Source organism: Eublepharis macularius, chromosome 1 (genome assembly GCF_028583425.1).
Source record: "Eublepharis macularius isolate TG4126 chromosome 1, MPM_Emac_v1.0, whole genome shotgun sequence".
NCBI classification, from domain to species: domain Eukaryota; kingdom Metazoa; phylum Chordata; class Lepidosauria; order Squamata; family Eublepharidae; genus Eublepharis; species Eublepharis macularius.
Genome location: NC_072790.1, coordinates 57581052 through 57606869, shown reverse-complemented (window position 1 = coordinate 57606869; position 25818 = coordinate 57581052).

Genomic DNA, 25818 nt, shown 5'->3' with positions numbered 1-25818 from the left:
TCCCTTGGTGTCCCCGTGGCTGTGGGGCCTGGGGACTGAGGAAAGTTGGGGGGTGGAGGCTAGGGTTCTGCACCTCTGGACACAAGTAAATACAGGCTGTCTCTGAAGAACTATTATTTCCCAAAACACATTGATCTGTAATAATTGGGGCCCTTTCTGAGCAGCTGGCTTCTTCTTTTTTTTACAGTGATGTCAAACATGCATTCCTAAACTGTGGCTTAGACATGTATTTTCTGCCCTGAAAATAAATGTTATGAAATGTAGGGACTGTGTTTATAGATAACTTCTACCAAACTTTAGAATGCCTGGCTGCCTTCACCTTAAGCTACTCTGCTGCAGGAGCTGTGTCTGTGTTTTTTAAGTTTAACACACCTATTGTAGATCAGGGGCTTATGACAAGCTTGTACTCTTGGGCAGCTAATAATCTGTCACTGAAGAGAGAAAAAAACTGAGGAAAGGGTTCTTCAGTATAAGTGACGACCTTCTGTCCTTGTACAAATTAGGGCTGCAAACATCCCTGATGACACATACCAGTGAATGTATGCCAGCTCTACAGTATCTCAGGTTTTCATCACTGGTGGCTCCAGGACACCATTACTTTACTTTGAGATCTGTAGAGATATGGTGATAGCCTGGGTCCTCCTAACCATGGACTTCTGAGACTGGTCAGTCTGGTAAACTTCCCATCAACACTTCTGTATTAACGTATATGGTTCAGCCTGCCTCAAAATTCTCTTTGCCATCTCTACTCTTCTCTCTGCCTTCCCATTTGCTTCAAGATAGTGGCAGTACTTCCACACAGCACCAGGAATTTTATCATAAGCTTTTTGTACCATATGTTTTGAAAAACGACATCATCATCAAACGGGAGAAAAAGGGAAATTACGACTATGAACTAAAGGTTAAATGTAATTCAGTTGTTGGAGATTATTGCTTCCCCTCTCCAGTCTACCCTAAGACCTCTAAAATAAAGCATACATTGTAAAACCATGATTTAAGTCAGAACGTTAGCAGTTCTTTATTAGAATTCACCACCCTTGAAATGTATTAAAGTTATTTTTGTGTGCATCTCTTCTTTTCCATGACTGTTTCACAAATAAATATTATCTCTTTTAAAAAATAAGTCACGCCCACCCCAACCAAGTCACTGTTAACATCTTTGGGGAAAGCGGCTGAGGGAAAAAAAGTATTTTAAAAATAATCATGGTATTACATAGAAGATGTACTTACAGTCTGATGCTAAGTTTATGAAGGCTCTGACTGGCAGTGCTGGATAGATGCACAAGGTAAATAAGCTGCAATGTAGGGCGTTAAATTATGAGGGGCTTCTAAATACAAAAAAACGGGATTCAAAATTACTAGATTACCAATTTGGGGGGTGGGATATACTATGGCGCCTTTACATAGTTTAGGTACCTAGCACATCTTAATCTGTTTCTACTGGCAGACCACTGATGGAAGCAGAGAATTGTCTAGACTGGAGGAATAGTTGGTTAACTAGCAAAGCAATTCTTGTGTTCTTCTTGTGTTCTTATGAAATACCAGAGAGGTCAGGATGTATCTGAGTGTTTGCTAAACACAAACAACAGATAATATTACCTCACAGCATAATTAGACAGAGATGTTTCACCCTCCCTCTCTTCTCTTCTGTATTTTACAAGTGCTTAGAAGAAAAGAGCTCCCGAGGCTATAGAATGACTCACAAGGAAGCCAGTTGAGCCACAGTGAATTAAAGCCTCATAATAAGTCCATTGAACTGTGTTGACAGCTGCAGCTGGAAAGTGTTGTAACCTGTGCAAAGAGTCCTGCACAAACTGGGGAAAGAAATAAAAACACACTTCAGTCAACCAGAGTCATCAGGTGAAAGTTTCAATGGTAAGGAAGAAAGGTGCCAAGAAAAGAAAATGCCCTGGTGTATGGAGCCAAGTAGGTCATTTGTGCGGTAATGAGGATTTTTCTCTTGCTGGGTTGGAAAATGAATATGTTTCATTACAAGGTTAAATCAGAGGGTTACTGAGGCCAGGGGAAAGGCTATCAACTCTGTAGTCATAACTGAAGATGGAAATTTGAAGAGGAGTCCATTTTTATCTTTCCATACTTCCAGGATGTTCAGAGAAGTGCACTGGGTTCTCCCTTCCTCCATTTTATCCTGACAACTACCTCATGAGCAGTTAGCTGAAAGAGAGAGGCTGGCTCAAGGTCATATGACAAACGGGAATTTGAACATGGGTCTCTTCAGGCCACACCACCACACCGGCTCTCACACACTGACACACTGTTGAAAAACTAAGAAAATTTTCTCCTGAGAGGGGGATAGTGTTTCTGAGGAAGTGACAGTGGATGCTTCAGGCAGAAGATTATGGATGCCATCGAAGTACAGCAAATTGTCAGTTGTTTAAGGAAGAGGGAGAAGAGGATCATTGACATTTTCAAAATTTGATCAAAGCATGCAAAATGCAGGAAGATTCTTGACAGGAATCACAGCATATTTTAAAAAATAGTCACAATGGCCTCCAGTTTGGATCAGGGCCCTAGCATGGGGCAAATGATGGCTTGGTGTACTAGAATGTCAGGCCAGGACCTAGGAGACCCAGGTTCAAATCCCCCCTCTGCCATGGAAGGTTGCTGGGTGATCTTGGGCCAGTCACACTCTCAGCCAAACCTACCTCATGGAGTTGTTGCGAAGATTAATTGGAGGAGAGGAGGACTATGTAAACTGCTTTGGGTTTCTACTTGGGAAAATATAAATGAAGTAAAGTAAATGAAGTTTGGAAAACAGTTCAGGGGTAAGAGCCCCTTTCTCCCCTTGCCAGAGGGCTGGGGTCTTGAAAATGGGGGGGGGGCACAGGAGCCCAACCCCCTACCATACTGTAGTCCAAATCAGGATCAGGCACCTGTGGTGTTTGTAAAAAGAAGGCACTTCATCCCCTCTGGTTAGACTTGGGGATGCCATTATGTTTAGTTGAACCCTTACTAGTAAACACACATAGGCGTACACTGCATGACTGAAATCTCTTAAGTGCTTTTTGGCTCCTCTTGGTGTGCAAAATGAAAAAGCAGTTCAAACTGTGCCCTCCATTGATTTGGTTCAAAAGGGGAGCTGTGGGGAGGCTGAGAACCAAGCTACAAGTGACGCCTGACACAGGTTGGACACTTGTCAGCTTCCCTCAAGTTTTTATGGGAAATGTAGGCGTTCTGGTCTTGCAGCTTGGCTCTCCATTTAATTGAAGTTTACAGAGTGGGAGTCTATGGGAGGGAGAACATGCAGTCGGGAGGGGAGCACAGGCATCGGGCTCTCACCAGGTGTCCCCCTTCCCCTCCACTGGGTGTGTGTGGAGGGTTTCTGTAAACTTCAATTAAATGGAGAGCCAAGTTGCAAGACTAGGACGCCTACATTTCCCATCAAAACTTGAGGTAAGCTGACAAATGTCCAACCTGTGTCAGGCATCTCTTGTAGCTTGGCTCTTAGAGTGTCCAAGCAGATGCTCTACCAGCAGTGACCCCACTATTCCCCTTTTGAACAAGATCAATGGAGGGCACAGTTTGAACTGCCTTCCTTTTCCATCTTAGGTGGGATGGGGGCTGGAGTCAAACTCCGCTTTCAGAATGGTTCAGGCTCTTGCCACCCCCACCCCCCCTCATAGAGGTGCAACATCACTTCCTAGTTTTCCTGGAAGTGATATCACACTTCCATTCCTCATGTCCCGGCCAGGGGCGGCACCAGGGTTTCTGGCGCCCATGGATGCCCCTACGTGTGCACTCATGCAGTGTGTACATGTGCCCCCGGACTGTGTAATGATGTCACCACGTGATGACATCATCATGCAGCAAGCTGCCCCATTCGATGCCTGCTGTGCCTGGCCAGCAGCTGCTGCACCCGGCCAGGGACGTGTGTTGGTGGTGGCAGTGGTGGCGGTGCGGGGCTGGCCTGCTGCAGCAGCTGTGGGCCAGGCACGCCAGCTCCGTGGCATGCACCTCCGCCCTGGCACCCCCTCCGGCACCCCCTTCAGTGCCTCAGCACCCGCGGCACCTGCCTCACCACCTCAATGGTGGCACCGGCCTTGGTCCCGGATACCTTTGCCCAGTCTCTCAGTAGTTGGCAACCAGCCCTGATTGCATCTGTGCTTTCTCCACAGCCATTTGCTGCTGCCACCATGGCAGGTCTGCATGTTCATGTTTCTATGATCCCAGCTAGCTCCTTTCCAGGAGGTTCTCCTGCACTTTTGACACCTGTGTGACAAACATGGTGATGCCATAATAGGAAAAGTTTCACTGTGAGAAATAGGCCTACACAGTCATTCTATAGACATACAGAAGCGTATCCCCTTGCTGAATTTGGCAGCATTGAGTGGCAGAAGGAAAAAACTAAGCTTTTGCAGCCATCTTCTTCTGGGAATTTTTTTTTTTTAGCATAGCCCTAGACTGGATAAAGTTTGTGCAACTGGGTTATGTGCCCCCTTAACCTGACATCCTTTTAAAAAACCTGTTACATTGGTAGCAGCAAGTCAGCTACTCTGAGTACATGCTGTTTAATTTGAGGCCAAGTGACCTTTGTAAGTGAATACCTCTCCTAGAAAAGTCAGGAGGGGAGCTTTAAAAAAGCCTAAGACCATCATGTGAGAGATACAGCAGCATCTCCAGATAGGAAAACAAGCCCACTTAGAGCAGTCTTATCTCATTTAGAAAAGTCCTGTAATTTAGAAGGAAGAAATACAGCAGCAGTAGGTCTCCCCTCTCCCAGAACAGGAAAAACTGCCAAATTAATTGGCCTGTTTGTTTGACTTCTGCAAACACAGCTCCCCACTCACACTGACGCAGTGGCTAAGTGGTTCTGATAATGAGTTGGGTTTTTGCTCATTTCCTATCAGCTCTGTCCTTGTATGAAGAAAGCCAGAAATAGCATTGCATCTGGAAATTCCTTAAAACTATCACTGAGTTAATTCTGTGCAGGAGCCTAATATGGCACTTCCAGACTGCTTGCTCCTTGTTACCATTTGGAGTATGTATCCTAGGAGGGTTTCCCCCTTTACTATTAGTCAAATTGCTATTTTCACAATTCTATTACCAAAAGAAAAAAGGATTAATTGGTGTTTAGTGTAACTTGATTAACTCTCTGTCCTGGCAAAGTCAGCATCTCTGCTTCCCCTCTGCACAATTGGTAGCTATATTGTTAACAGAGAAATCAGAAATAATTACTATGCTGGAGCATCAGAGAAGAGAAAATCATGAATTCTGAGCTCAGGGTGTCATGTCCAATTTTGGTCCTGCAAAGAGTTAACAGAGTGTGAGAATATAGCATGTCTTTAACTTTCTGCAAGGCTTGTTTATAGTGACAGGGTGGCTTTACTGCAGAACAGAGAAAAGATTCACAACTCTACACTGATAGCTTCATTAATAGTATTTAGCTCTGAGCAACAAAATAATCACTTCTATACCAGGCAGAGTCTGGTAGGGAAACAATTTAAAATGTGGAAGTGTTTAAGATTGAAAAGTTTAACTGTGGAACAAACAGTTCTTATTTAAATGGTCAAAAAGAAATCCTACAAGGCAACCCTATGAATATACACTCAATAGTAAGTCCGAATTTCTGGAGGGATGATTTGCAGTATCTTTCATCTTCCTCCTTAGCTACTGTCTTGTTTCTTCCAAACAATGCTGCTAAATGGCTAGAGGCAAAAATAGACCTGTGGGTTTCCAGGGAAAACAGGGCAGATTCCCAAAAGCAAAGGGCAAAAGCTGCCCCCTCCCCCAGCTTATTACTGTAATCATTTCCTTGTTTTTATAACCTTTTTAAACCTTTGCCATTGGACCTTCAATTCAGCTCCTCCTTACATCACCTAAAATTTACTCTTTAGGAGGGCTCTGGTCACAACCAACTAGGGTTGCCAGCCTCCAGGGGGTGGCTGGAGATCTCCTGGAATTACAACTGATCTCCAGGTGACAGAGATCAGTTCACCTGGAGAAAATGGCTGCTTTGTAGGGTGGACTGTATGGCATTATACCATTCTGAGGCCCCTCCCCAAACTCTGCCCTCTCCAAGCTCCACCCCCAAAATATCCAGGAATTTCCCAGCCTGGACCTGGCAACCCTACAACCAACACTCATTTCCATTCACACAGAGCTTCAGGTGTTCTCTACTTTACCCAGGCTTTAACCTTGAGAACAGCTTCCCTTTCGGGTTTGTGTGACCTGACTCCCTCAAAAGGTTTCCATTGTCACCAAAGGCTTTTGCCTTAGGCCTCAGTTTAACTGGTAATTTAGGAAGGCCTGTTATAGATGGTATAGAACAGCATGTAAGGGCAGTTGTGAGGGGGGGAAGGGTTTTTTCCTTGATTAAACAAAAGTGGCATTTGTTTATAGGAACGTAAGTGTGATGGTTGCAGAATTTTCATAAGTGTATTGGTTTCAGAATAGTTCTTAAGCTTGGTATTTTCAAAATTAATGATATCTTCTTGAAGGTATGTTCACAGACTCAGTCATACAGACTAATTTTCCACACAGATCTTCACTAACAAACTAAACTCTCATCTCATCTACACAGACAAATTCACACAGGCTTTTCCACACAGCTTGCCTGACATAGATAAGATAATCTCACTCTCAGATAGAAGCTGATTCCGCACACATTGGATAATGCACTTCCAATCCTCTTTAGAGATCATTTGGAACTGAATTTTTCGAGTGTGAAACAAAAAATCCACTTCCAAACGATAGCTAAAGTGCATTAAAAGTGCATTATCCAACGTGTGCGGAATCAGCCATAGATAGGCTGCCTCAGGCACAAACAGGCCATTTCCACATGTCCTAAAAAGAGCACCCCACTTACTGACCGCTGGCAGCCTTTTCATGGGATTTCTGACATCTCCATTTTCAAAAGAGATGCAGGCAGTTTTTGTGGCATGTGGGCTGTAATAAGGAATGAAAAAGCTAGCTGGATCTGACCTGTAGTATCGTTATTTGTTGTTGACTGGATAGCATTTCAGAAGCTATGGAGATGCTTGCACAGATATAAAGATTGCTTCATTGCCTTAGGCAAATGAAAGTCATGGATCCCACCAAAATTCTCTGTTGACAGAAGGATTTTAATCAGTGAAGCAGAACTTCCTTCCCTTCTCGCTCATACGGCAGCCCCAAATGCCTCTCAAAGGGGGCCCCTCAGGAACAGCTCGAAAGGCAAGTTGGAGGTCTGCTATGAACAGGCTAATTAGTAAATCCCCTCCCCAACATGTGAGGTATTGGCAGGATCCAACCTATTTTCTCTCAGTTAAATCCAGGAATTTGGGAGAAATGAAACTGGATGATCCCATTTAGGTTGCCCTGAACACTGTAGAGGAAAGGCAGAATATTATTTCGATTTTAAAAAACCATGGGAGAAATTGTAACCATGGAATATTTTTCTGCTAAAGGCACAGAAAAATTCAGTTCGGAACTTGGCTACCTTAACTTAATGCAAAACTACTGCTTAATAATATTTTTTTAGTTATGTTGAAGAACCTGAATAACTTGGAGCCAAATTTTCTTTTACAGTTTACAATCATGTCTTAACACTAGAGGTAGTAACAATGAGATAGAAAGACAGAGGTATTCATCAACAGTCACACACTCATACAATCATACTCACTGAAGCCAAATGTTATGGCACTCCAAAATGTTATCCATTAATGTGATCGAACAAATATCTACATGTCCAGTTGCTGGGGACATTGTGTAATTTATAGTGATCAGATGGAGCAATTTGAAGTTGCCCCAACTTCAAAAGCAATTTACATGCAACTGTTCACCATCAGATTACATGATTTTTCTCCACATCATCAGAGGCAGCCAAACCATATACTACCATTAATAGCCTTGTTTTCATTGAAATGGTAAACCTGTATCAGAGCCGCATCAAATTGCACACAGCAAATGAGACGTCAGAAAGAAGACATTTTTTCATGATGTACTTTCATATGTTCATTGCATCTTCTTGGATGCAATGTAAAGGAGCAGTCAATCACCTGAACTTTGAAGTGGTAGCGTCCAGACTAAGGCTGCCAGGTTGTCCATCATGATAGGAACCCTCCCACCCCTATGCTTTGCACTCCTACTGCCTCTTGATGGAGTTGTGGAAACAAAAAGTCGGGAGGAATGGTATCATGTGACACTATGATGTAACATCCAGTTGTGTACCTGGAAGTGACATCACGCCATCACACAATGCCCATTTCCACAGTCTCCATCCCTCAATGCTCTTGAAGGCAACCCTAGTCCAGACATAGGCTTACCATCTAAGAATCAGACCATAGTGAAAGTCATCCTCAAGTAAACTGTTGTACAGAAATGATGATTTACAGGAGCCATCAAAAGATTAGTGTAACATGTACACTGACCCGTTGTTGAAGCAGAGAAAGGCAGCCTATAAAATGCTTAAATAAATAACTTATTTTGTATGCAAGGAGCATTATTCCTTTCTGTTCCTTCAAAAACAGCCACCATCCAATTACCAGGAAGAAACAGCACTGAAACATTTCTTTTTCTTTTATTTTTTTTAAAAAACCAACACCTATATGTTTGCGTCAATCTGTAGCACACCTGTGCTGACAGAGACAAATTGACTTCAAATTCCTAACAAAAGCTTTTATGACTGCTGCTTTTTTTTTCCTGTGGCAGCATCTGGTTATTTTTCCAATAGCAAAAAATAAAGTATATGGTAAAATCTCTGCAGTTGTGTTGACTGATTGAAATTAGTCAGCTGTAGCTTTGTGATTATGTTAAATGAAAGGACAGCTAAAACCAATATGTCTTTTTTATTATACCCTGGAGCTAATGACTTCCGATCCTGAAGGAGTGCAAAGAGGAAAGTCTGTCATTTGGTTTTTGTGAGAACTCCTCACCAGAGTCCTCTGTTCACTGAGATGATTAAGCTGGGATGAACCTCTTTCAAAGAAGACCATTGATGGAGACTCACATGACTGAATTTCTTCGCTACCAAAATGTTCTATGCATACAGGAAGATGCCTGCCACAACACTGTGTTCTAGCACAGTGGTTTTCAGCCCATGGGCCGGGACTTTCAGGTGGGTTGTGGCCCCCCATTTATTGGGTTGGAGTCCCTATAGAATTGCCCACCTTTTCTGGTTTTTAGAAGGACTTTATGCTGTGCAAGAGCACCATTCACTCTTTTAATACATGTTGAAAGGAGAGGGCAAGATCATGCAGTGGAAGAGAGAATCCTTTCTAGTACAGACAGGTTCAGAGAGTCTGGTTCCTCTGTGTGTGACATGATTAGGATGTCATGGGGCTTTCTACCCACATGCCTGCTACTCAGTGGGTCCCATGCTACTCCCTGGAGTTGAAAGTGGGTGTTGCCTCTGGAAAGGTTTAAGACCAGTATTCTTTTCTGGCAATCCCTGAGAGGTGTATGTGGAGACTTCTAGGACATTTGGGGGTATGTGTGAAGACTTCTGGGACATCATTTCATGTTTCTGAACAGGAAGTGATGTCACAACAATCTAGGAATTTCAGATCTCTCTGGTCAACCCACCTGACCCTCTGTGATATGCTAAATTCCCATTTATGATGAGAGTGCTCTAGCAATAGTAGCTTATGATGATGGGAAGGGGTTATGGCTTAAGAACAGAACACATATTTTGAATACAGAATATCCTGGGTTCAGTTCTGTAACTGGTAAAGATAGGGGTTATTTCTGTGTTGAAGGCCTTGGAGAGCCATTGCTAGTCAGAGTTGACGGTACCAAGCTGGATAATAATGTTTCACATTTATGGAGCACTTTCAGATTTCAGAGTGCTTATATACTTTATGTTCTTATAATCATTACGTTAGTCTATAAGGTAGACCAATATTATCCCCATATTGCAAATGGGAGGGGTGCCGTGTCTGAAAGAAAGTGACTTGCCTAAAGCCACCCATAGTACAATCCTAAACAGAGTTAGAGCCATATAAGCCCATTGACTCTGATGGATTTAGAAGGGTGCAATTCTCGGGGCCCCCACATGGGAGGAAAAAGGGTACACTTCACTGGGCCTCAGAGGGCTTTGCCAAGGCTGCAGTCCCTATTATCATGAGGGGGGGGGAATGGTGATAAACTGCAGATCATGTCAAAGGATATTTATAGAAACTTATTTCCTTGTTTCTATGTATTATCCCAGATCTTTTGAGATTTGCTGGAGTCAATCAGAAGTAGCATTAGAGCAGCAGTTTCAAGCAACATTCTGAACTTCTGGACCTCCTGGGTCTATCATATCAAGAATGGCTAGTCCTAGAGTTTCTTTTGCATGGGCTGGAGGGAGGGACATCTGATGGGAAGGGCAAAGCAAAGCACTAGAAGACAGTGGGAGAAAGAGCTGCTTCTTATGGTAGGATTTGCAGGCCCCAAATATATGTAAATGTCCAAGTCATTCACTGTCACAAATATATACGCTCCATCTTGCCATGCCTTGTTGTGGCTGTAAATTAGACATGGGCTCAAACCACAAAAAAACCAAACTGTGCGGTTCGTTGTTCGTGGCGTTTTCACAAACCAGGAACCATGAACTCCCACGAACTGGGGCAACTTCACGTACTGGTTCGTGGTTTGTGGTTCATGGGGTTTAAATGCCCCTTTCCGGCTGCTCAGCAGCAACCTGTTTAAATGCTTAGCAGCAGAGCTGTTTAAATGGCCATTTCATGCAGCTGTTGAGTGAAATGGCCATTTAAATAGCGGGTGGGGAGTTCCTGGCTGGCCAGCCGAGCCCACTCACAGTTTAAATGGCCATTTCCCCACCACTCGGAGCGGCGGGCAGCCAAGCCCCGCTGTTGTAATGATCAGCTGCTTGTTGGGGATCTCCCCAACAAGCAGCTGATCTGTGGGTTTAAATGTCCCTTTCCCTGCCTCTTTGCAGCCTCTGGGAAAGGGGCATTGCTGTTTAAAATGAACCAGTAGACCAGTTCATGGAAGTTTGTGGAAACAACCTTCCATGAACCACTGGTTCGCGAACCATGAACCGGGTTGGTTCGTGGGTTTTTTTGGTTCGTATTCTGGTTCATGCCTATCTCTACTGTAAATACAAATCAGGTATCCAGCAATATAAGGAGGTAGAAGAAAAGAAGCTAAAGGAAACCAATCTATGCTTCAGTATTTTCAAATCAGAAAAGGCCTTTCTATAGTCAGGCAACAACACAATGGCCGATTCCAGACGGCCCCCCGCCTCGCGAAACGTTGCGCGTCGTTGCGCAGAAAACGCGAAATATCGCGCAAGAAAACGCGTTTTCGCGTTTTCTGCGCAACGACGCACGACAACGCGCGACGTTTCGCAAGGCGGGGGGCCGTCTGGAATCGGCCAATAACTAGGGAAGCAGATGAACAAAATCAAGACGAAAATAGTTTCAATATAGTGACTGTGGTAACTAATTTTTCAGTCAAGTGTGCATAGCCCTACGGATTCTTTGCACACTGCCAGTGACTGTGGAATAAGCTGAAAGAAGCACTCACCAAAAACTGCAGGCATTTAACTATGGGTCAAGAACAGTTAGGCCACCTACCCATCTTGTCTGCTGAGTGCGAACTTGCAAGAGAACTTTACTTTGGGAGGCAATGAACAAGGCCAGAAAAATAAAGCTTGAAAATTAATTGACCAAATCTTTGCAGCCATACTGAACTTGGTTCATTAAAAAAATTGTTAGGACGTTGATAGAATAATTCTTTTTTAGTGACCAAAATGTTACAATACATTTAGCGTCTCACTAGTTGGACTCTAGGTTGGGTGTTATTATTAAACTAAAGTTGCAAAAGTGAGCATTTTCAAACATGTAGAAGATGTAGCAGTAATTTCATAACTAAAATAAACTTTTGTCATGGCTTTCACAAGATAGTACGTATGGGCTGTGGCACTGGTGGGGGAGCAGTTTTATATGTTTGTACTGGTCCTGAAAAAATAATGCTTGGGCCCTGGTAAGACTGTTTAGGATTGCACTTCTAGCGAGTCATTTATCATACTATAGCAGTTGCTGATGGACCACTAGTCTTACTTCATACATAAATAATAAAAATGTAATATGGAAATCTTCAACAAAAGGAACTCATTTTTTGTGAAATATGCACCCTAAAATGAATACTTGAATGTATGGATGCTGAGTATGCAACATAAGTCAGTCTGTACCCATACGGGCCTTTTCTGTTACAGATGCACAGAAAAACCTTGAAGGAAATAGGAAATGACAATGGCTTCATTCATGTGCCTTTATCTTTTTTAACATAATGAAGCACATACCTTTTCCTATGCTGAGTGTATATCCATTTGGGAAAATGTCACATATAAAGCAGGCTTTAATATATTGTCCTGCTTATGGATGCTCAAATTGGTTTAGCTCCTGGCCTGTTCGCAAGTTACAATCACTGGAGCTGAATGTTTGATACTGTCTGTCTCCAAACAACTTGGGGAAAAGACAGCTATGCATGAACTTTGCCACAGTTGCCTCCTCCACTCATCCACCACATCCACTGCCTCAAAAGACACATTGTGGAAGCAACAGACATTCACATCTTGAGGTAGTATCTCTGTGTCCCTTATGACCGTATCACTCAAGCTTGTTCACAAGTTACCGTGAATGCGTGCACAAGCTACGTATAGTGAAGTTGCTTTCTAAAATATGTGACCTGGATATATATGTGCATGCAGATAATGACTGCACAGGTGCAAAGAGGGAGCAAACGATGAGGGATGCTGTGTTTAACAAGTAATGACCTGCCCGTGATTATGTGTGTGTGGGAGGGGGGTTCATGCCTTCTTCTGGGGTTACCAAGAAGAGTTATTATTCCAACTGCACAGGCGCAAAAGCAGCCAAAAGCTACAAAAGTACCTTTTTTTTCAACCCAGGCACAATCTGCTGTGACGGTGTAGTGTTCCTAAAGCACTACAGGTACTAAAGGGAGACAATGCCATTGCCCAGACAGTGATGAGAAAAAAAGATGCACTCATGTGCATTGTGCACATTCTCCCTTCCTGACAACAGAGTTAAGTAATAATGTAAGGGCTCTCTCTCCTTGGTATCTGATTGCTGAATTCCATTAAGGAAAACAAGATGCTGCTGCTGTTGCGTGATAAGAATCTAAAGGAAACACACAAACTTCTTAGTTGGAACATGTCATGCTTAGTTTCCCAGGTTTGGTTCACCATTCTGGAAGCTGCTCGTTTGTTTCGTTTTGCAGCCTGAACTGCAACCAGACACAATTCACTGGATGTTTACAGCTCCCTCTACCTTTCATTACTAGGTCACTCTGACCAGCTCAGTTCCCTGTTGTAGGGCGTGCATGAGCAATGAAACCAGTGGCTGTTGCTCTTAGGCCATTTTGCATTCAGATGAATATCCCATGTTTAAATAAGCATTGTAGCATATGCTCCTATGCAGGCTAGCTGTTTAAGTTAGTCCTATCGAAGTGTGGATGTTACAGCCCTTAGGGCACTGTCATCTGAAACAGGGAAAAGAAACTAAAACAAATTTCAGGTAATGATGGCAGCTGTTAGCTTTCTCTTCCCTTGTTCTATGTTTATCTTCTATATGACCTTCACTAGTTGTAACATGCACCCAGGATTTTCAGCTTGCCCCTAAGGAGAGTACTGGTCTCTTTCATGCCCCAACTGTACTTCCCATCAGTTAGCCTTTTGCCTGGCTTGCTTTTTATGGTAACCCTACCCTGCCTATCAACCATTGGGAGTAAGGCTGCTAGGCTGAGCCTGGCAACCAGTGGGAGGCAGCTGGTGAAAAATAAATAAAAATAAGGCTTCAGCCTAATTGCCAGCATGTCACTTAGGCTTAGGACTGCCAGTCCCTCGATGGGGTTGGAGGATCCCCTGCTCCCAGCCTCTGCCCCTCATGGCCACTTTTCAGGCTGGCGGGGGAAGGCTTGGGGAACGGGCCCAGGAGTTGAAAAATCTTATGGGCTAGCGCACAGCGGGGCACACTCTTGCCGGGCACAACGACGTCACTTCCTCAAGTGATGTCATTGTGTCAGGCGGGCATGCTCCTACACTTCACAGAGGCCCAAATTGGCAGCACTCCTGCCAGCATGATATCACTTCCAGAAGTGACATCATTGCGCCTACCAGGAGTGCCCACACACAAAGCTTGTCCACAAGAAGATCTCCTCAGTAAGTGCCAGGTACCCTCCTCCTCCCCCTGGGAGAGTAAGGGGACCTGGCAACCCTGTTGGGGGACACCAGGCCCCTCTGCTTGCTCTCCCCCCTGCTTCGAGAGGCAGCTCCATTGCCCAGCCCAGCTTCACTGTTTCCTGCAGCTTTGCAGAGCTGCAGGAGCAGGAAAGTGGCCGGCCAGCCCAGGCATCCAGCCTCCTGCACAGTGTGGTTGCATGGTATTGACAGGAGTGTCCGGACAGCCAGGCATCCAGATGTGGGGTCAGACTCAGCACAATGACATCATTTCCGGTAGTGACGTAATTACTCGAGCTAGTAGTGCACGCATGCAGCATGCACACACAAATGTTAAAAGAAAGGTTAATGCTGCCCCCCTTGTCCCTGGGGTCTTGTATTATTCTGGACTCCATCTGGCAACCCTAATGTCACTTCCAGAGTACAATTTGATTCCTAGAGTTATCCATTGCCACTTCAGAATTATACCCAGAAGCTGACAACTAGGCAGGAGCCTTATTTTTATTTATTCTCCTGCCGCTGCTCGGAGCAGCGCCTCTGCTTGGAGCACGCAACACAGCAATTCTCCTGCCACTGCTCGGAGCGGGCAACACAGCAATTTACCTGGAGATCGACTGCCATTAGGGGGCAAATGGCAAGCCTAAGGAATGCTTCTCACCCACTCTGAGTGGATCGATTACTCTTTTGGGGGTTCTTGTTTTCCATTAGCCTCTCCTTGTAATTTCTCCCGCCTCCTCTTTTCTGTTGCTTGAACTCTTAAGTATCAGTTTAGCTACTTTGAATGGACACTCCATACATCTGATGAAGTGAGATCTGACTTACAAAATCTTATGCTGGAATAAATTTTGTTAGTCTTCAAGGTGCCACAGAACTCCTATTTAATTAAGCCTATTTACTTAATACCACAGAACAAACCTGTCTCTGCCTTAGCAATCCTGTATGGCACTAATATAAACAATTTGATTTTTGCGACAAGACTCTAGGATAGTGTCATCCCCAGGCTAGTGATATGTATTCTACTCTTAATAACATTACTTATTTTCAGCCAGCCTTCTGCTCGGCAGGTAACACTAAAAACAGGAAGGAGCCGAAGGCTGAAGGTTACAAATACTTCCCATCTGTGTCTGGTTCTAGTTTCTTTGGTTTCACCTCCAAATGACACTGCCTAAGGCTGAATGAGAAATCATTACCCAATATGAAAAAGAGAAAGTGTGCTATTAGCCTACTGCGCACAGCCCCTTTGTCCATGCATAGCATATATTTGGATAACCTTTTAAACAAATGCTCAGTGCTGTATTGGAGTAGATAGCATTGGAGGGTTGTGTAGAGCTCACAGCTATGCTAGAGACATGGTATTCTGTCTTTAAGCAGCAGGGTCTAAGCAAGCACTCCCCAAGAGCAGAGATCCACTGAGTCACTGGTGGCAGAGGTCTGTGCTTCAGGCCAGCATCAAGAGTCAGGTTTGCTGGGTCCAAAGATCCAGGCAGTCACACTAGTAATCATACAGACTGGTTGAACTAGCAAAGGTTCCAGCTCTGTCTAGCGATTTGGCAATCTGGAGGGAAAGGAACAGCCCTTCCCATTCCTGGGCCTCATGCTGCCAGGCTTCATGAGTCCTAATTAGGGAGCCCTCATCCTTTTGCTTCACGTTGCCTACCAGCCTATTGAGGGCAAGTGGAAGAAACTTTTAAAATTTTTACCATAAAATTTTTGTTTTGCCATAGAGATTTGACCAAATCCTAGAGGGTTGCCTCAATGTCATGCCATCAATGTGACTACAGTTCTGGTATTTGCAAGAAGCGACATCATGCCACCACCGCAGCGCTATTTCCCCAGTTCCTGCATCTCCTACCCTCCTGCTGGTTGTCAGCCATTGGCTGGCAACCCGAGTCCTGAAGGGAACTAAGTGTACAAGCGCAGTGGCCTGGCTCACTTTGTGTCATTGAGTGGCTTCCGTGTGGGGCCTGCTGGCTGGGTGGAAAACTGGTCTGGGGTCTGGCCCTATGAGGGAGAGAGATGCCTGCCTCAGGATCTGGTGAGCTGGCAGCAACTCCTTGTGCAGAGTTCCCCAAAGCAGGCCCTTTGGCCTGGACCTTGGAATCCAGGGGCTATGGGACTGGACAGGGGGCCTGATGAGCTTAGGCACCTTGGACCCCCAATCTTCCCCCAGGGTAGCCCGTGGCTTCTCTTTCCTCAGAGATGAGGTCTCTGAGTCTGACTCAGGAGGGATTCTGACATGTGAAGATTAAAAAGCAAATAAATAAACAAGGATACCTTATCTTTGGACCTGAAAACACTAATGAACAAAGGCTGGACTTGTAAGGGCACATTCATGAAAGTTAACTTCAGTGAATAATATGCAACTTACTTCTCAGTAGAACTGTTGAAGGTTGTTCCCATAGTCTAGAACTGTACCTGTCAGTAGCAGTTCATCACTTTGCAATCATGCAAAAAACCCCAAAACAAAACATAACTCTTATCCTGATGATGTGCACCCCATGAAAGTGTTGTGAGAGAGTCTTTACAGGATTCACTTCTGTCTCTTCCTTCATTAATTGAGCATGAAGAAATAGTCACACATCCAGATACTGCTCGTATTTAAAGGAGAGCCAATAAGGGTTGCCAGGTCTCCTTCTATGGCGGAAGGTCTCCCACTAGCAACCTGCTCTTCCTGCTAGCGCTCTGAGCAGCATCAGGAGAAAAATAAACCAAAACGTTGGCATCGGGCTGACAGTGTGACATCACTTCCAGGTTGTCCTCAGAATGTTGTCATGTCATCACTGATCTGCCAAAAAGGAACCCAAAATCCCCCGTGTACACAAATATGAAACCTGTAACTTTTAATTTTTAAAATTTTTATATACATAATAAAGTGCAAAGTGCTCAATATAAAACTAATTTAATAATACCAAATATATTGCCAAGCTCCAGTAATGACTATTCCTACATATATAAATATACACTTAACATCATAGACCACGAATAAATATTCATAAATAGCGATAAACAATCGATACATCATTCCATAAATATGATAATAAATATTAATATTGTCAGCTGTTGTTAAAGTCTCTATTGTTCAATGAAAAAGACGTCCAAGCTCTCCCATTCATGTCCCTGCCCTCTAGAACTCCCACCCTAGAGCCGATACCTCAAAAGCAATAGGATATTCTGAGACATCTCTAACCCCTGCTGCTTGTCAATTACCGCTAAACATCTGTCTCTTTCATCCACTACATTCGCTGCATGCACCAGTGGGACTCAGTAGGATCTTCACCAGGAGGGGCATGGTGGGGCTGGGAGTAAGAAAAGGTCATGGAAAGCTGTGCCTAGGAGGACCCACATCCTAGCCCTGATCACCACATTCGGCTGCCACTGATGCCAGAGAAGCCCCAGTCTCCCCCATCGCAGTTGCCATTCCAGCCACAGTGCTGATGACGGTGGCCCCTGTTAAAGCATACAGCCCCTCATCCAGACAGGAGGTCTGGCCTGTGGATCCCAATTGTTATGGCGGACTGCATTTCATGACATCTCAGCCCACCTGCCAGTTATGAATATGCCATGAACAAGTTACAAAGAAATCCCCTACTGCTCAGACCATTAGGGTGGAGAAAGGGAGAGTAACCTGGGGGCTACAGCCTCTGGAAATGTTGTGCGTTCTGAGTCAGCAGTTAAGGCTGATTGTCCTATTGATCTAATAAAATTGGGCAGCTTCCAGGTGTTGGCAGGGCGGGTGGAACTGTCCTGAACTGATGATAGCGGTGTAACTGATATTTGAAAAGCAGTGGGGCAAGTTTGAAAAGTGCACTCACCTTGATAAATACAAATACACATTTTCCAGTCTTGAGGTGAGCTCTATAATACTGAGTCTGTCAATTTTCAGCATGATTCAGTTTCAACTGTGGGAAAGCTTGTTTTTGGAAGCCAAATATTGGCTATTGCCTGTCGCTTCAGCAAAACACCGCTCTGCCTGGCTACCTTTTTATCAAGGGATTCAAACTGCAGTATAATGGAACAAATCAGCGGGGCACTTTTATAAGGGATAGAATTGTAGTCTATTGCAATATTTACTCTATATATATATCGCCTCACTTTTACTGTACTGTCTTTTTGTAACCAATTTGCTGCATTCTGAGTTAGTCAGTTTTTATTTTCTGAGAAAGTTTTTTGTTTGCGCTATTTTCTAGTTCGGTGGTCCTAGTCCTACTGCATTGTTTATTGGAGGTCTTTGCTGTTTGAATTTATTTATATTTTGTAATCTGTTCTGAGTCTCAGCAGGCAAGGAGGACTATACATGAAGTAAATTAAATAAATTAAATATGTATGCATATGTACTAAAAAAAGGTGGACAGTCCAATCAGCATGACCTGAGGTCACGTTCCGTAATGAAGGACCAATAGTAACATCATACATGGCCGAAAGGGCAATCTTAAGCAGCGTTATACCCTTCTAAGTCTATTGAAGTGCAATCCTATGCAGCAATACTCCCATCGACTGCAGTGTGCCTCGGCTGGAGGACCTCTGCATAGAATTGTACTGTAAATCTGTCCTTCTTCTGTATTAATCAATGATGATGATGATAACAACAACAATAGCAACATTCGATTTATATACCGCTCTTCAGGATGACTTAGCACCCACTCAGAGCGGTTTACAAAGTATGTCATTATTATCCCCTCAACAAAACACCCTGTGAGGTGGGTGGGGCTGAGAGAGCTAGAAGCTGTGACTGACCCAAGGTCGCCCAGCTGGCTTCAAGTGGAGGAGTGAGGAATAAAACCCGGTTCTGCAGATTAGTGTCCTGTGCGCTTTACCACTACACCAAACTGTGAATCAGTTTGAGTCAGTATTTTCATCCCTGTGTGCCCGTTTGCAGATCAAAAAGGGAGGGTAGCAGACAGTCAACATGGGTCTTCTGTTTTGTAATTAGCTGTTGTCTACCCTGAATCCCCTTTCAAGGGTAATTTTGATAGAACACACACCTAGTGCTCTTGCGCTATTTAGAGTATAGCAGGCACACGTAAACAAGTTAGGTATCACATATTCAGCCTGGAGCTGCAATAATTATCTAACCCCTTTTCTGTAGAGGTGTGGAACTTCTTTGAAGTCTACAAATCCAACTATGGCTTTAGGGGAATGTTATGCTCACCTAGTTTTATGAAAGAGTCATGGGAACTAGTAAAATCTTTGGCATTTGTTTACACATAAAAATCCAATGCCAGTGCAGTCTGAAGGGGGGGGGGGTTGCTTCCCTCCATTTTCTTCTGTGCTGCCAGTACTATAGACACAATGATTGTTGTGTTTAGTTCACACAGTCTTAATTTAACTGATTAGAACTACTACCTTCAGAAGAGAAGGGGTATATGGTAGACTCTATAGAATGGAAAGCTGCAGACTGCAGGCAACCCATTGGCATGGATGGTTGTGTGTTAGGTACATTCTCACATGGAAGCGTGTGTTAGAGGCATGCATGGCCTAGAAACAGGGTAAAGCGTGTGGTCAAGGAAGGCCAACGGGAGAAGGTGTTTCTCAAAACAGATGCTCTCTACCAATGCAGTGAGTGTTTGCATAGGAGCCTGCACATACAGTAGCGTGTGCTCACCTTCTGCCACCCTTGTGCCATTTCCCCCTCAGCCTGCCTAGTTTCTGTACTTTTCCGTGCTATTCCACAGCTGCTGCCACCCATGCTTCACTCCCCACTCCCTGGCTTCCTGCCCTCTCCCTATGCTACTCCAGTGTTCAGCCAGAGCGACCTCAAGTGGTCAAGCACCTAAACATGGTCAGAAGTAACTCACAGTTTGCGAAATCAAGAACCGATGCTGTTTTTAGGTTCATTTTTCAATAAAAAATGCAAAGCTGTTTACTTTGTATACCCCTTTATGGGAAAAGGGGCACAATCCTGGTCAGAGGAATGCTGCTTTACAACTCACTGGTTTATGTACAAGGCATAAATGGGCTGAGAATCAAGTTGTCTGTTATGGCTCTCTACTCATACATGATTTTTCCATATAGCATCTTGCCCTAGCTCATTGACGTCAAGGGAGAGATGCTTGATTGGATAGATCCTTCTCCTGTTCATTATTATATTTATTGGCTAGTTACATCACACCATCAGTGTGTAAGAGACTCTGTATAAGAACTTCAGTAAAAAGGACATTCCCCTGCCCCACTAAATCCAGTAAGAGTCTTCTTTTACAAACGATATTCTTGAGAGCCTCATCCAGCAAACTTCTTACCTTTAAATGCGCAATTAGCATCTGTTTAAAAGTTGGAACTTGGAAGAGGAGCCAACAAATATTATTTTTAAAAAAATGACATTTGGAGAATCGGTCAAAAGGAAATTCTTCCCCCCCTACTTTCAGATGGATGATTGGTTTGCCTCGGTCCTTGCAAGGAGTGTGTTGTACCAAGCATTCTGCATTGAGGAGGGGGCCCTGAGGACACTTAAGCCTTTTGTGGGCTTCATGTCTGTTGGTCTCTCACCATTGTGCTATAATGCCCAGACATTTTGAATTTGTGCAGCAGCTACCACAGTAAGATTGCCAACTATATGGAGGGGGGAAAATCCTATCCCTGTAATAGAGTGAATGGAATATTATTTTCTCAGCTTCAGCTTCCCATTTCCACATGTTAAACCTCTTTTAAGGGGACAGGGCATTTGTCTCCAGAACTGACAACCTTACAGCAGTTATGGGCCTTGCCATATACAAGTATTATTTATCAAGGACCCTTTCTTCCTCTGTCTCCAGGCACCAATTATGGTCTTCAGGTTGCCACCTACTCATGAAAGTCCTGCTTAAGGTAGCCACCTGGCTTTCACTAGAGCTGTGGTACTCACTTCACAGCGCATGGAGAGCCACATTTGTATTTACCATCAACCAAAAGAACCACATGGCTATTGCATGCCTTGTGTGCCACCTCAACAAACACACACATGACAATATTAACTATTAATATTAAATATATAACTATAACGTTTTTAATTGCCAGAGTACCTTTGAGCATGTAAGGTTGTCTATCTGTACCACTGTTGACCCTTAGCTAGCCTGTGATTCTGGAGTGTGGGGAAGGGCTTCCCTCTATGCCTTCCTGTTCTCTCTTCAGCGTGAGGCACAGCAGCTCAGGCCAGAGAATGAGATTGCCAAGGCACCCAGAGAGAGCAAGCTGACTGTAGAGAAAGAGGAGGAAAATCTCACCATCCCACTATGATCAGCTCACTCTTTTCCTGGGTGGCTGCTGAGTTTTACCCTCTCTTCTCTGTGGCCAGCTTGTTCTCCTCCTCCTGACAGCTTGTTGAGTGCTAAGACGACAGCAGAGAGGCTACAGAAAAGGGTGACTGTTGGCTGGAAAGAACAGGCCTTTTCTTTCCATCCCTGGCACATGGCCCTCACTTCAGGGAGGTTAATAGCTTACCAATCCTCCAGTCTAGGGTTGCCAGTTTCCTGCTCCTGCCCTCAGCTCCCATTGCTCACTGTCACTCAGCTGGGTGGTTATGGGGAACGCCTAGGTGAAATGGAGTGGGTGTGATTGGCATCACTGGTGTGATGATGTTGCTTCCAGCATGACCCAGAAGTCATGTCGTCATGCCAGGTGAAGGTCTAGAATTTCCCCCAGGTGATGATGTCCTTTCTGGGTCACACCAAAAATGATGTTGTTGTGCCAGAGACACCAATCCCTCCACAAAAGGAAGTCCATGCAACTCTTCTCCAGTTCCTCCAGATTTGATAAACAGAAGCCTTACCTGGCAATGGCCTTGCCCACTTTCCTGGAAAAGGGTGCAGATGCCACGTGGGGGAGTGGTGCCCAGAAGAGCCACAGGTGGCATGTCAAAGAGCCGCAGGTGGCTTTCAAACCACTGAATGAGTATCACTGGACTAGATCATCCACTAGGGCCCATGCTTTTTCTTTAGTAGCTTCTAAATTATGGAATGGGCTCCCTTTGTGTATGTGTGTGTGTGTGGGGGGGGAATCTTTAGTAGTTTTTAGGAGGTGCTGGAATGTGGCTTTATTCACTAGGGCTTTTGATGGTGTCTAGGCTGCATGCATATTCTTGATAAGAGTAATTAATTAAGGTTTTATTGCATTTTGTATGTTTTAAAATTTGGAAATGTAAGCTGTGTTAAGCCACAAGGGAAAGTCTGGGTATGAATAATTTAATAAAAACTACAGAAGTTCAGGGTGTGGGTGTTTGGCACTCCAGGGCTTTCACCAAGTCTGGGCAACCTGTTAATTTCTGCTGAGCAGCTGTTGATTTCACTAGTTTCAGTTACTGTCTTTCAGTTTCTTTTGTTTCAGAAAGTAGCTGTCTGCAGCAGTACAGATGTGTGCTTCTCCTAGTCAGAGAAACATGCTAGGCTGTCCCCTTTTAGCATCCAAGTTACCCCTACTGACCACACAGATGGAAGGCCCTCGGAGGACTGAAATGGAACTGATTCCTGCCTGCAATCTTCCTCTTGTTCCCCCGTCAGCTGCCCAAACTCTTGATCACCTAGCTGAGTGAAAATTTGTAATCTGCCATGACGGCATTCTTCTGAAGAGAGCTGAATCCTCCAGAGAAGATAATATGCACATAGCCAAGACGGGTTGTAATTAGAGTTGCCACTTACCTGGTTCCAGCGAGCAACCTCCTGCAATGGCCCCTGTTCCCTGCTCTCATTCAATGGAATGATGTTGGGGAGGGGGAATGGGGGGAATGGCATTGATAGTTGCTGGGATGTCCGTTCTAGTTTCAGAACAGGAAATGACTTCACAACACTCTAGGATTTTTTCATATCTCTATGGTAAAAACTGAAAGTGACATCCTTGGAGTCTTTGTCTCCCCCCAGCGCTAGTTGCAATAATTATTCTTCAGCACTGCAGCAGGGCCTGGAGGAGGCTCTGAGCCCCGCAGTGAGTGGGTGAGGAGCTGAGCCATCCCATGACAGAACTCAGCACAAGGCAGGAGGGCAGGGCTGCTTTAAGCGCTTGTTGTAAGAACAGGTGTGAGGCAGGGCCAAACTGCTATACTTCCCTGGGTACTTGAGGCACACTGAATATGATAGTGATGGGTCAGTGGCCACCATAATGTGTAAAACTGCTTTTGGGCCTCATTGGCCAAGCTACTACATTCTATCTGTGTTAGGACAGCTTGTCTTGACAGCCTGAAGAAACAGCCACTAGCCTCTTTTCCCCAGAAGTCTGAATTATGCCCTGAGCGGCTAAGCTATGCTGTGGTACTTTCAACAACCTTGTGGCCTTGTTAAGCCTGTGCTAATATGCCCCTTGAACAAATCGATTCAATAAATAATTTTCAACAGGCATGCCAGTCACCTTGTTTTCAGCCAAACACTTCCTATCTAAGCCAATTGTTCTTAGCAAAAATAAGTTTATCCCACAGCCTTACTTGATTTAGGACCCTGCATAAGCATCAATTTTCCGTTGCCATTTTGCATTTGTTTTCTTTCCTGCTATAGAAGCTGAAAACAAACTGCAACCTCTTTGAGATGCGACAGTGTTGTGGCACATGGCAGATAAGACTGCTCCCTGCCCCCCTTTACTTCCCAGCCTTTTGTGAGGAGGGGAAAAAACATGGAGAGGTCCCTTGCCTCTTGCAGTGTCTCCTGCCTGTTTGCACTTCTTTCCTCAGCCTGTCAGTTCCTTTAATTCTACATGCATCGATGAACAGGAGACGCTTGATCTATCTACTACAAAAAAGGGCTTTCATGAATATGGTAACTTGAGCTTCTCACAAACACGTCTTCCTAACTTCAGCCAAAGGCACCACTTCAGATCTCAGTGCAGGAAGGGACAATTACCAGCTCTGTTGCAAAGTTAACCCCAGGGACAATCCAAGATAATTAGCAAAATAATATATTTTAAAAACATTTGCCCGGGTTACTTTTTAAATACTTTGAAATGTTATCATTAGCAGCCACAGCCATTTTTTTTTAAAAGCAAAGGGCTGTGGTATGCACACCAAGCAAATAGGTCTGTTTAATTGTTTAGAACAAGATGTAAAGAATCCATGTCAAGAATCAATGAGCTGACCACCAGAGCAGAGACTCCTGAGAAACAAGCAAGGTAACCTGACAGCCAATCTAGATGGTACTCGCTGAAGTCATACTGCAGCCGCAAGTCCCGGTGGCAACTCCTGTGTAAAAAGCAAAGATGGGCCCGATCCTGATGGGGACCACATTGCCGGGGAAGGGGAGCTCCTGCCTTTCCCCTGCCAAAACAACCCGGGGACTAGGAGGGCATGACTCACTCCATTTGCAGGTTGCAGATGAACAGCTTGCACTTGCATCCTTCTGACAAGGCAAATCATGTCTTCCCTGCAGCCCCCCCCCCCTGGCCGGGTCATTTCAGCTGCCAAAAAGGGTGTGTGGGAGGAGGGAGGCAGGAGCCCTTTCTCTCCCCCCAGTCCACGGCCCTGATCAGAATTGGACCTATCTGCACTTTTTAGACAGGAATTGCCACTGGGATTTGCAGTGTATACTTCCTTACTGTCATAACATGGCATTCAAAGCACTGTTGTATTGAGAGGTGGGGGAGAGAGTACTGCATGTGCGCATGTGCACACACATGCATTTAAGCTCCAAAGAAACACATGACAGATTTTGCTTGGTGCAGAAATGCTGATAAAAACGGTGGCAAAGATAACACCAGTTCTTTTGACTTTCCATCCTACTTTCCATCCCTGATTGTAGGTATGGAGTATGGCTAGAATGCATATTGACACTGGACTGGATCCAGCCCACATTTCTTTGGGTGAAAAAGGAAGGGTGGGGAGGGGCAATCTACTTTGACCACCAAAAAAGCTATGCTGGGAATCATGGGACCTCCGTGGGGGAAAGCTATGTTGAATGGCAGAAATAGAAGGAGGATTGAACACAAGATCAGATGAAAAAGCTGGGTGGATCCAACCCACAGGCTTTCTGGTTTGTGATTTTTTGAAAGAATCTTAGTTCATCTCTCGTGTGAAGAGACTGTTGTGATAGGGAGGAGGATAAGTAAAAAGAAGGAAGGCGGAAACCTATTTTGAAAGAGACAGTTACCACTTTCTTTGTCTTGTGGGATTTACAGACAAGACGATCACTCATGCTCATACATGTCTACCAAAATGTAATGGGGAAATTGCAAAGAAGTGTATCCTACATGTCTTCCCAACAATCTTCCAACAAAGTGGCAGAGCCTTGCATTGTATGTGAGATTTCCCCCCCCTCAGAGATATAAGATGGAAAGCATTAGGTGAAGGTGGGGAATTCCCCACTTCCACCCTCCGCCATTCACCTGGCTGGTGGGGGGAAAGGCACGGGAATGGGCTTCCTGGGTGCACTCTTGAGCAATGCAATGACATCATTTCCTGGGATTGATGCCATCACACTGCCCCAAGAGCACTCCCACGCTTCACAGTGGGCCAATTTGGGCCCCAAATGGGCTGAATTGGGCCTATTTGGAGCCCAAATCAGCCCATTGAGAAGTGTGTGCACATCCTCATGCCTGTGTGATGACGTCACTTGAGGATGGTGCAAAGGTGAGTGCTGGGTCCCCCCCCCCCCCCACACCGGGAGGGAAAGGGGACACGGCAACCCTAGACAGCATTTCTGTTCACAAAACTAAATTTTATTCCTTCTCAAGTAATGCAAAGTCAAATGTAAATGATTCCATATTCTGACAGACTTTGCAACTGTGCTGCT